Source organism: Octodon degus, unplaced genomic scaffold (genome assembly GCF_000260255.1).
Source record: "Octodon degus isolate 3935 unplaced genomic scaffold, OctDeg1.0 scaffold00094, whole genome shotgun sequence".
NCBI lineage: Eukaryota > Metazoa > Chordata > Mammalia > Rodentia > Octodontidae > Octodon > Octodon degus.
Window position 1 is genome coordinate 907,387 of NW_004524670.1, and position 11,331 is coordinate 918,717.

Below are 11,331 nucleotides of genomic sequence, written 5' to 3' on the forward strand. Positions count from 1 at the left end.
GTATTAATTATCTGACCTCCATAAGCCCCTGCTATTACTGAAAGGCCAAAGTTGTATTTTGGATCCCCTAGCATTAGTGTGAGTTCAAATTTAGGGTCCAATAGTCCCTCAAATGTCTGATCATTTCCCTTCTGCCATGTACATTTGTGTATTTTGTTAAAAGGCATTGAGTCTCTTTGGGGAAGGATGGGAGAAAGATTTACCACATTAATTCTTAGTACAGTAGGGTCCTTCCTTCAGGTGACCCACCTCTTCTTCATTCAAGTGATTCTGGGTCTATAAGCCGGCTCAAATCCAGGATCCGGATTGAGGGGCCCTGATTTCTTGTTACTGCTATTTGAAATGGGTTTCAGTTTATTTGCCTTTGCATTTCTTTGATTATATAAATCTAATAAAAGTTTTGTAGACTTCTTCTCTGTTTCATTTTTGGGAACAATAGCTATCAGCCAATATCATAAGTCCACACATATCAGATCATTCTGATTGCTGTTCTGCTTCTGCTTTCTATTACAGCAAGTATCTGCACCTTGCCTTTGGCAATTAAGTGTTGCCTCTTGATCTCTGACACTCTGGGATTCAATTAAACCCATGACCTTTAGGTTTCCCAAATTAGTTACTATGGTTCCCACTGTAAGGCATGGCATACAGAGAAGAGTAATGACCCTGCTCTTCATGGGTGCCATTGCTCCCTTCATGAATCTCTTTCTCAAGCTATTAGGAAGGGTATGTTTTCTGTGTACATTTTCACCTGAGTTCCCATTTCCCTAAGCCCCTGATTGTCCAAATAAACAGCAAACCATGGATTATCAGGCATCTCTGACTCATTCATAGCAGGTCATTTTTTGATCCATACTTCTGCCAACCAGCAAAACAGACTATTTTACCATGTTTTACTCCACAAGCTGCAACATTAAATTCAGAATCTCTACCTCATGGTCCTATATCAACAAACCCAGTCTGATCCAAGTGTATGTTTTTGCTACCATTATCCCATACCCATAAAATCCATTCCCATTCTTGTTCATCAGGCCTCTGCTCATAAACAGTTAGAAAATGCAAGAAGATTTTGGGGAGAATAGTGGACCTACTCATGGGTCATACTATGTCTCTCTCTGTCTCCCTTAGGAGCCTGCTGTGAGTTGAGCCTGGTTATAGGCCTAAAGGAAAAATGGGTGATAAAGATGGGTCCTGAGGAGGGTCAGCATTATCATGCTTGGTCAAAAAAGGTTAGCTTCCTCAGGTACAATAGGAGAGGCCAACACCACAGGGGGATGGGATTGGGGATGCCTCTACCACTATGGGTGAGGAAATCTCTGCCCCCGGAAAAATAATCTCATTAGAGTCTAAGAGCTCACCATCCTCAGCTTCATCAGGATTCTACCAAACATCTCCATCCCAGTTTACAGTATCTCATTCTTTTCTGACCAATGCCCTCACATTAACTTCAGATATTTTTCAGCAGAGCATTAAACTTACGCTTATGCCTTTCAACCAATCGAATGATGAGTGCCTGTGTTTGGGTTTCTGCTATCTTGGCCCTGAGGCTAAAGAAGAGGAGACTGTCTTTCAGGATACACTTATAAACTTTTAAATTCTTAATGTGTGCCTGGAACTAGGAATTTGAATCTTTGAGCACAATGATTTTCTTTTATTAACTTTTCCTCACATAAGATTTTAGACTTTAAACTTCAAAAGGCTTTCCTATCAATGTTTTGAGCTCTTTGCTTTCCTTCACCAGTTTGTCCAGAGATGCTAAGCTCAACTCGCCAACATTATTATATTTCCCACTCTGCCAAAAATATCCAAAAGTATCATATATGGAGTCACTAAATTACTTACATTTCACGAGTGTTGAATTAAGATAATCAAATAGATCTACAGTGAATATTACTTTAAAAAGTTCAAACCAAGGACTATCAGTATTTCCCACATTATCAGAAGGAGAGACCATGGCATCTTTAGAGCTCATCAAACCAGAAATCCAACCTGAGGCATGACTAAATCCATTGAAGAAATTCGTCCATACGATTCGGTGTCTCTAGAGCTATTCCTTATACCAAAATCTCTATCAGTCATTGTGTACTAGCAAAACATTTAACACAAGATATACAAATACAGAAGAATTTACAAGGTTGGCTTACAGTAGCCACCCACAAAATCAGGTGTGAAAAAGTACAGAAGGGCTGTCTGAGTGCTGGAGATCCAAAGAATCTAGTCAAAGGCCTGGAGCTCACTGGAGGGTCACATGCGAGTCTGTTTCAGGAGGTCAGAGGCTCTGTGAGGGATGGCTGAAAGATCTGCACTGGAGGCTGAAGAGTCTGCAGTGGAAACCAGGAGATGATGCCCAATTTTCAGGTGATGACTTGAGCTCCTAGAAAGAAGTAGAAGTGAGCCTTCCTTCTTCATTTCCATTTTCTTCCATTTAGTCGCCAAATTCATTGCATGCTGTCACTCACACTCAGGGTGGGTCTTTTGCCTTTAATAAACCCCTTCAGCCACAGTCAGAACTGTGGTGATCCAATTCAGTGGCATGTCTTACACAAATTGAAATAATCTGTTAACTATCTCTGAAGGTATGTGGAAGTATACTGAATTTATTGCCTCATATACAATCAAGTTTAAATATCAATTTTTTTTTTTTGTATTTTAGGAAAGGGTGTACAGGGTGTTCAGGGTCTCACTACTAGATCAGATTCATAGTGATTCTCCTGTTTACAGCCTCCCAAGTGCTGGGATTATAGGCACAAGCCACCAGGCCCAGTCTCAACTGCTGTCTCAGCGCACCCTGGCACGGAAGGCCAGGAGATCAAATCTCCGGCCCCTGTACCTACTTGCAGGGGTTTGAATCCGCTGAGCTATAAATATCAAATTTTAAAGCAAGTAAAATAAAATATACACTTTTTTTTGAGGTACATAACTATGTACAAGAAAACTACATAAAAAGCAAAGATGAAAAAGCGATTCAATGTGATATCTGGGTGGTTGGAGATGATGACTGGGTTGGAAGAGACAATCGGGGTAAAGTCATCTTAGCTTCTGATTTGTGAGGCTTAATATCCTTTCCATGGCAGTCCGGGGCTGTTTGTTTCTCGGCACTCACACGTCCTCATCTCTTAAATTCCTTGGAAACTTCAACTTGTCTTTTCTAAGGGGAGGGATGTGCTTTAACAGTGGTGTATTAGTTACTCTTCTCTCATTGCTGGGAAAAATACCAAACACTCAAGATGAGGGAAGGAAAGGTTTATTTAGCTCACAGTTGCTGGAGGATTCAAGACACTAGAGGACAGACTAGGGCGCTGCCCTGCCCAGGATGAACCTCTCCATACCTCTGAGAGCACAGGCTTGCCACTTTAACGGTTCACACCTCTCCGGCCCGCCCCTCAGGCCCTGACTTGGTCCTCCGGCCCCGCCCCTCAAGCCATTCGTTGCTCCTTCAGCCACGCCTGCCCCATAACTTACATGAAGCTTTTGGGGGAGAACTAGACACAAACCATAACAAGTGGCAGTAAGGCTCTACTTTTCAATAGCTAGGTTTGTGCTTGATATTCAATTTATGTATTAAACTTTTTCCTTATTTGTATTTATTTATGTTTATTTACTTATTTATTTGAGTTAAGCAGTCTTACTATGTTGTCCAGGCTTATTTCAAAATCCTGAGCTCAAACTGTTCCACCTACCTCCACCTACCAATTACTAGGGCTGCAGGTTTGCATCATTGCACTCTGCCTTTCATATTTATTTGTAGAATGGTAAGATATTTGATTTAGAAGATAGAGTGAATGGAAGCTATGGAAGGGGAGATTGCAACCGAAAATAATTCATGTAAATCCTAATCTGGAATATATTGGTTTTAAACATATTTTTAAATTTTCTTATGAAAATATATTTTGTATATATACACCAGTAGCCTGCTTATCTCATTGTATAATACATTGTAAACACCTTTTAATATCAAAAAACACCACTCTATAACCCAGTTTTAGTGATTACATAGAATTCATTATGGACATACTATAATTTATTTAAATTTATTCTAAAATTTTAAAAAGACAAGTAACGTCATGATAAACATTTTATATAGCTGTATTTAAACAAGCATTTGATTGCATTTTCATCAGAACATATGCACACAATTAGACTTGGAATAGCTGAATCACTAGGTATAACATTTTAAGTTTTTGGTACAAATTGAGAAATTGGCACTCATTTTGAAAAATAGGACAGTCTTGATAAGAAAAAACACAAACAAGATGTTCAGTACTCCACATATTTTAGCATTTAGCAACTTGAAAACATCCATCTATCTGGTGTTATTCTAAGTGTTAAGATCACATTTCATTAGAAGAAAGAAATTAGCATGTATCCATCACAGAGGCATGACAAAAATTCAGCAGGAATGAGAAGTAACTAATATAGGAATGGATATGAAAATTACCCTGAGTTGATGACTGCCCAATGTATACATGGATGAAAACACACATTATGGATAACTGCAAATTTATATCATGCAAAATATAAATGTGCCAATAAAATATTTCATTTTGAGAAAGACAGTTTTTTAAAAGGGGAAATGACATTTCAAATGCAACGTGTTCTATCAATAAAAGCATGTTCAAGTGAGAAAAAGAGCGTCTGTGTAATTTCAAAGGACACCAGTCCTCCAAGTTAATTGAATATTTGAAAGGTCAATACAGTGTCGAAATTCACTCCAGGGCTTGGATATATTCAAGTAAAATTACCTTTATTGCCACATTTTACAATTCTCATTTCATGGCACCCAGTTACACTTGCCTTCTTATTCATTTACAGGCTACAAATCCATTTGGCTCCTAGGCTGATCCATAAATTATAATATAAATTCTTAGGTCAATAAGTGGGAAATAGGATTTATTGCATTATTCAACAGTAAATGTTAGCCATCAGAACTATTTTTTCAAAGTAACAATAGAGAAGAGTTGTCAGAAACCCCTTGAACTTCCTGATGCAAATAAGATCACATGCTTTATAAATGCCTTCTACAGACAATATTATGTCATCCCCCCACACAAAAAAGATCAAATGTGATGAGCCACCTGTCAGAAATAACACATCAACTTGAATTTACAGTGTTAGGATGTGCATATTTAAGATTGAAATATTCCCCAAGGGGCTGGCAAGATAGATTAGCAGACTAAAGCACTTGCTTAGGCAAGTACAAGCAAGCACAGGGACTGTGGTTGAATTCCTGACACTACATCGTGCACCAGCCCTGCATGTAGGGCCGGCTGAGCCAGCCAGAGTCTGGGCGTAGTAGTGAATGCCTGTAATCCCAATGCCTGGGAGGCCGAAAGCAGGAGGATCACCATGAGTCTGTAGTGAGACTCTGTAATGACCAAATACATGAAAGAAAGAAAGAAAGAAAGAAAGAAAGAAAGAAAGAAAGAAAGAAAGAAAGAAAGAAAGAAAGAAAAAAAGAAAAGAAAAGAAAAGAAAAGAAAAGAAAAGAAAAGAAAAGAAAAGAAAGAGAAATGTTTCCTGAGTTGGTGAAAGTGAGAAGAGAATAGAATTGGCTGAATATCTGGTAGTTTCTGAGGATGGTGGTCCACCTGGGAGTCCTTTATAAGAGCTGAGATGCTGCAGGCGGCCTCTACCAATTGTTTAAGCATGTAGACAACTGCACTGGTCATTAATGTAACCAACCTTTTCTCTGAGGTATAGGATGTGTACCCATGAGGCAAGACTTTAAGCAACCATGGATTCCTGAATCTATGATACTATTTATAAGATCTCCTCCTAACAAGTTTTGGTGACATGCCTTTAGACATTGGAATGATGTAACATCTGAATACATATAGTTGATGGAAGTCAACATGTTTAAATTGATATTCAGTATTGTATCAGATTATATTTATATACATCTCCATTATTTATCTTAACATTTTTATTTAGTTTAGTGGTTCATTTTAGGTATACATGATGATCACATTCATCATAGGGAATTTGTACCTGTACATGATAACTTAAATTTTTTCCTCATTCCCCTATCTATCCTTCCACCCCTCTTTCCCTCCTTATTTGTTTTGATATGGGGTCCCCTATGTAGCCCATGCTGGCCTTGAACTCACGTCAGCCCTCCTGGTTCAGCCTCAGAGCGCTGGCAATACAAACATGCACCAGCATGCCTAGCTTCTCCTCCTTAATTAAAAAAGCTTTGTTTCACTATTTGTAGATAGCATGGAAGATACCAAGCAGTCCACCAAAAACTTCTATTTTGAACCCCAAAACATTGGTAGATAGATACAGAGTTAACACTAAAAAAATCAATAAACTTCCTATGCAGGAATAGCAAACTCAATAGGAGAGAAATTAGGGAAACAACATCTTTCATAATAGCATCAAAAAATCCACCTAGTAATCAATCTAATTAAGCAAGTAAAAGACCTCTACCTTGAAAACAATAGTAATCTGAAAAAGGAGATTGAAGAGGATATCAGACTATGAAGAGATATCTTTTCTCTTAGGCAGGGAGAACTAATATAGTGAAAGGGGCCATGCTTCCAACCTTGTTATACGGATTTAATGTTGGGGATCACAAATTCACAATGGTTACTGTTACATACTTCCCTAAGGGATGAATGGAGGTTTGGGATTATCTCAAGTCTTTTGAGATTTCCCATCGTCTTGTTAGGGTGGGCTCTCACTTCCCACTTACTGAGACTACTAAGACTAAAGATGCTCCAGGGAAAAGTCTTCATTAGTTTGTGACTACCACTGACCTCTAAGTCATCTAATAACCCCTCCGGTCAGTTCTTCTAATGCCAACAGTAGTCATTTCTACTTTACTTGTATGGGAAAGGACCTCCAATATAGAGTTAGCACTGATAATCCTTGGTCTTTATGTCCATCCTCCTTGGCCTTCATTACTATGAAAGCTTAGATTCTTCTTTACCCAGTTTGAAAAAGGCCCTTGAGCTTAATTGCAATCTTTGGATTTTTCAAAATATCTCAGCTTGTTTTCTGAAAAAAATGGTGATGCCACACTGCTGGAAGTGTTCTGTACGTATAACGTTGATGCTAGATGAAAGCATTTTGTGACACAGATCTTTCTTCCCCAAAAAGTAGAGAGGTAGAGGTAGCTTTCTGGTTGCTGAGTGATAGCAGCATGGAAGAGTGACTCCACCTGATGAGAATTCATAAAGATAGTATGAGTCCTTTTTTCTAAATTTTCATTCTGTGACAGGGAGTAATAGCAAGCATGAATGCATAATGAGAATCAAAATAATACAAATGTTAGAAACCCAAAATAAATCATTACAGGGCATGAAAACACAGAAGAGGGCTGGGGATATAGTTCAGTGTTGCAAGCATCTGCCTAGCAAGCACAAGGTCCTGAGTTTGATTCCCAGTACCTGAAAGCCTGAAAACAATCAAAGCAAAAGCACACACACAAAAGAGCAGTTGTATTATTGTAATACATACAGCTTTCAGCTTTTAGCACAGCATTAAGTGAAGTCACAATTGTCAGTTCTTGTGCTTCATTTGTCCCTGCTAGGAATCTTGGTCCTCATTCTGGGAAGCCTGGCTCTAGCTTCCTGGTCTTCATAAATTACACTGTAGTATAGTGGACCAGGTAATCTGGGGGAAAGGCAGGAGGTTAGAGATGAAGGAGAAAGGTGAGGATGTGGTGAACGCCTAGAAATCTGAGAGATGAAAGACAGGAGGCGGGGATGAGATCTAGTTCTAAAACAGTCTCAAGTGCAACATCATCACCTATGACAGTGCTCCTTCATCATGCTTAGACAAGAAGCATAATTACAAATTATGTTAGATATTTATTTATTTCTCTTTCTATTTATTCATTGTTTCTGTATTTTAAGGAAGGGTCGACAGGGTGTTCAGGATCTCATTACCAGATCAGACTCATAGTGATCTGTCTGTTTACAGCTTCCCAAGAGCTGGGATTAGAAGCATGCACCACCACGCCCAGTCTCAATTGCCATTTCAGCATGCAATTTGGCCTGCCCCAAAGTTAGAAGTTTATTTACAGAAAGATACCATTAAGAGATCTGAATTCAGAGTCTAGAACTGGGGCCATGGAGTCTGTTTGTATTTAACAAGAAATGCCATGCTAGGTAAAATGCAACTTGTCTAAAAATAAATAAGGAGCTTCCAGGACTATGTTTGGTAACAATCTAATCTAGTGTTCGTGGAATGTTTGCATGCATGGACATGGAAAAACAGTATGACAGCAGAACATTTGCAGGGCATGTAAAAAAATGGTTACAAGAATTCCAAAGCAGCTTAATTCTTTGTCTTTTATGAGATTTGTGTGCATATTCTAAGTAGCTATCCAAGTTTCTAAGAATTACAGCATGATTGACAAGCACAGTATCCAAACTGAAGCAGGGCAATGGGCAAGGAAAGCATGTCGCCTGCTGCCACCTTGTGGCAGAATGGTGTAGTTAATAACCACAGGCTGAAAGCTGAAGGACATCACTTGAAATCAAGGACTCTATTTTCTCCTTAAAAATTACTATTTTACTTAAATGATAATGCTTAAAAAATCAACAAGATATTTACAAAACAAATTAAATTAAATATTAAATAGCATTAATGATGGTGTTTTCCCATTTTTGAGTGAAGGAGAAACATGTTTTGTAGACTTTTTCATTTTTCTCTTAAAATGATGCGAGAGGTAGTGGATGGACAGGCATATGAATATTGTCAATAGCAGAGATCTCCACCACCTTTCATTTATCCTGTTTTCCAATTCTTTTCCATAAGTTTACCTCGGAAGCTGGATAAAATACTCTGAAGATGTGGAAAGAAGACTGACGCTTTCAGAAAAGATGTACATTATCTCATCAATAGCTGGAGAACACAGTTACCTACTCTGATGGTTAACTGTATGTGTCAACCTCACCGGGTACTTTTCAACACATGGGCCATCAAAGGAGTTCTCAAACTTGTGCTTCACCAATAGAAGTGTCAAGTCTATTTAGAGCAAATTGTGTGTGTGTGTGTGTGTGTGTGTGTGTGTGTGTGTGTCTATGTGCATGTGCACGTTAGGCAAGTATTCTAGTACCAGACACCAAAAATTTTTTTCCATTGTTCACCTTCTCAGTTTATGAACAATTTATGACCTCCCAAGTGATGGAACATACAATACCAAAATAGTCACACTGCCAGAAACACAGTATAGACTGGGTTTGCTTTTCTCCCAATAAGCCTACATTTTGTTTACATTCTTCTGTGTGTGTGTGTGTGTGTGTGTTTAGTACAGGGTCTACAGGGTCTCACTATGGATAGAACTCATAGTGTTCCTACTGCTTTTCAGCCTCCCAAGCGCTGGGATTACAGGTGCGTGCCATCACACCCAGTCTCAGTAGTCTCAATCTCTGTCTCAGCATACCCAATGGGGGGGGGGTGGCACAGTCTGTGGTGCCAGGGATCGAACCCCAGCCTGCACTCCGCCTAAGCAGGCGCTTTAGTCCTCTGAGCTACCTGGCCAGCCTTTCATTCCTTTTTGAAAGCACAGTGATCTTTAACCCATCTCCGAATGCTTTTTGGCTGTCATTAACTATTATTAACTTAAAAAAAGGGAGGGGGGTCTAAGGGCTGGCTGCTTAGGCAGAGTGCAGCTGCAAGGGTTCAATCCCCAGCCTGCCATGCCAGCCCTGCCCCGCCCCCGGGGCGCGCAGAGACTACAATTGAGACGGGGCACGGTGGCACGCACCTGTAATCCCAGCCTTTGGGGGGCTGAAAACGGGAATCACCAAGAGTCCGATCTATGCAGTGAGACCCTGTGAACCCTGTGCCAAATACAAAACAAAAACAAAAACAGTCTAATTAGATTAAAATCGACTAGTAATGAGACTAGGGACCTCTAATTGACATATCATCCTTTTTCTGGTCAACCTTTTGCGCGTCTCCCACCAACACAGGAGCAGTTGTTATCCTTTCTGTTTACACAAGAATAATAGTCGTCAGTCTTCTTTGCACTTTACACTGTAGGTGTGTGGGATGAGAGGTTTTTAAAAAAGCGTCTTTTGTCCAGGTACTGCCCTGGATGAGCCAAAATTCCCCAGATAATTTTCCCTACAAGAAACATTTACAAAATCCGACATCCGTGAGTCCTCCGATTTTCCTCAGAGCATTTGATTTTTAAATGCTGGAGCCCAGAGATAGTTTCCGGAGCTGTCTGAAGCTAATTGCCTTTCCTGAGATAGACAGGACGATCATCCAATTGGCAGTCAGAACGAGTTTAGGTAGAACCAGTGAAAGGCAACGAAACAAGCTGCTCTATTTCAGTGGAAAAAATCGCATCACAGTAACATAGACCAAAAGGCCAACAAAAGTCCAGGGCACTCCGGCGGGCGTCAGCGAAGAACAGGTACTTCTAGAAGTTTTAACCCGGACAGGATCCTGCCGGGACCAGGCGTTGGCGGGGGAGGCGGGGCTTACTCGGCGTCCTCCGCGCCCTCATATTACGTCACTTCTGCCCGGCTTCTGGCTCCGTCCACCAAATAGGGTTGAAGCAACTTCCTCTGTTCTTCCTCCCTCTCCCGTGACCCCGCCTCCCGGAAGCGCGTCGGTCTGCGGAGGTCAGAGGTGAGGGATGCGAGGCAGGCGCGGACCTTCGTGAATAAACTGTCGCGGGCTGTGCCCCGGCGCGTTGAGTTGGAAGAACCGGGGTAGATGACGGTTTAGGACACCAAGAGAGAGGTACGAACTGGGGGATCTGCGCCCGCTCTGGCTCCAGGGCCGCCATCCCCCGGCCTGCGCCGAGCGGCGCCGGAGGCCGGCCTCCCTGACCCCTGTAGGGTCTGCCGGCGCCCCTTGCCCCGCACCTGCCTCCGCCTTTGCAGGTGAGGTTCGACTCTGATTGCTGCCGCCTGTACCCCTTGCCTGGAACTGGAAGTGGGAGCTCTGCAGCCTCGCTGGTGGCCAGCTTGCTTCCCAAAGTGGCAAAGTGCCTTAGCACCCGTCCCGCTTTCTCTGAACCCTGAGACTGAGCGTTAGGTAGGGCCCCGAGGAAGGACTCGGGTTCCCACCCAGACCTAACCGCCCTGCGGTGGTGGGCGCACAAAATAGTGAAGAAAACATTTGAAAACGAGGGGCAAGTGCAGCTATTACGGGGGAGTTAGTGTTTCCGAGTGCTTAGTTTATGCCTGGGCATTGTGCTGAATTCTTCTTGTAATTGTGTCGTGTATTTCTTACAGTCATAGAAATTACATTTCTGTTATTTATGGTTTAGCCAGCGGGTTAGAGATAATAACTGACTTGACCAGTATTAATTTCCCAGATCTTTCACCTCTGTGATTCTTGAAACACTACAGAAATAACTTCTGT

General features: G+C 41.2%; 1 protein-coding gene across 1 annotated transcript in view; it reads left to right on the forward strand.

The window, feature by feature from the left end:
- The first annotated feature begins 10,584 nt into the window (after positions 1–10,584).
- Rnf20 (ring finger protein 20) overlaps positions 10,585–11,331 on the forward strand; it is a 25,868-nt gene continuing 25,121 nt past the window's right edge. The window contains exon 1 of the mRNA XM_023722953.1: positions 10,585–10,704. The gene's annotated coding sequence lies outside the window, so the exon portion shown is untranslated. The remainder of the gene's footprint in view (positions 10,705–11,331) is intronic.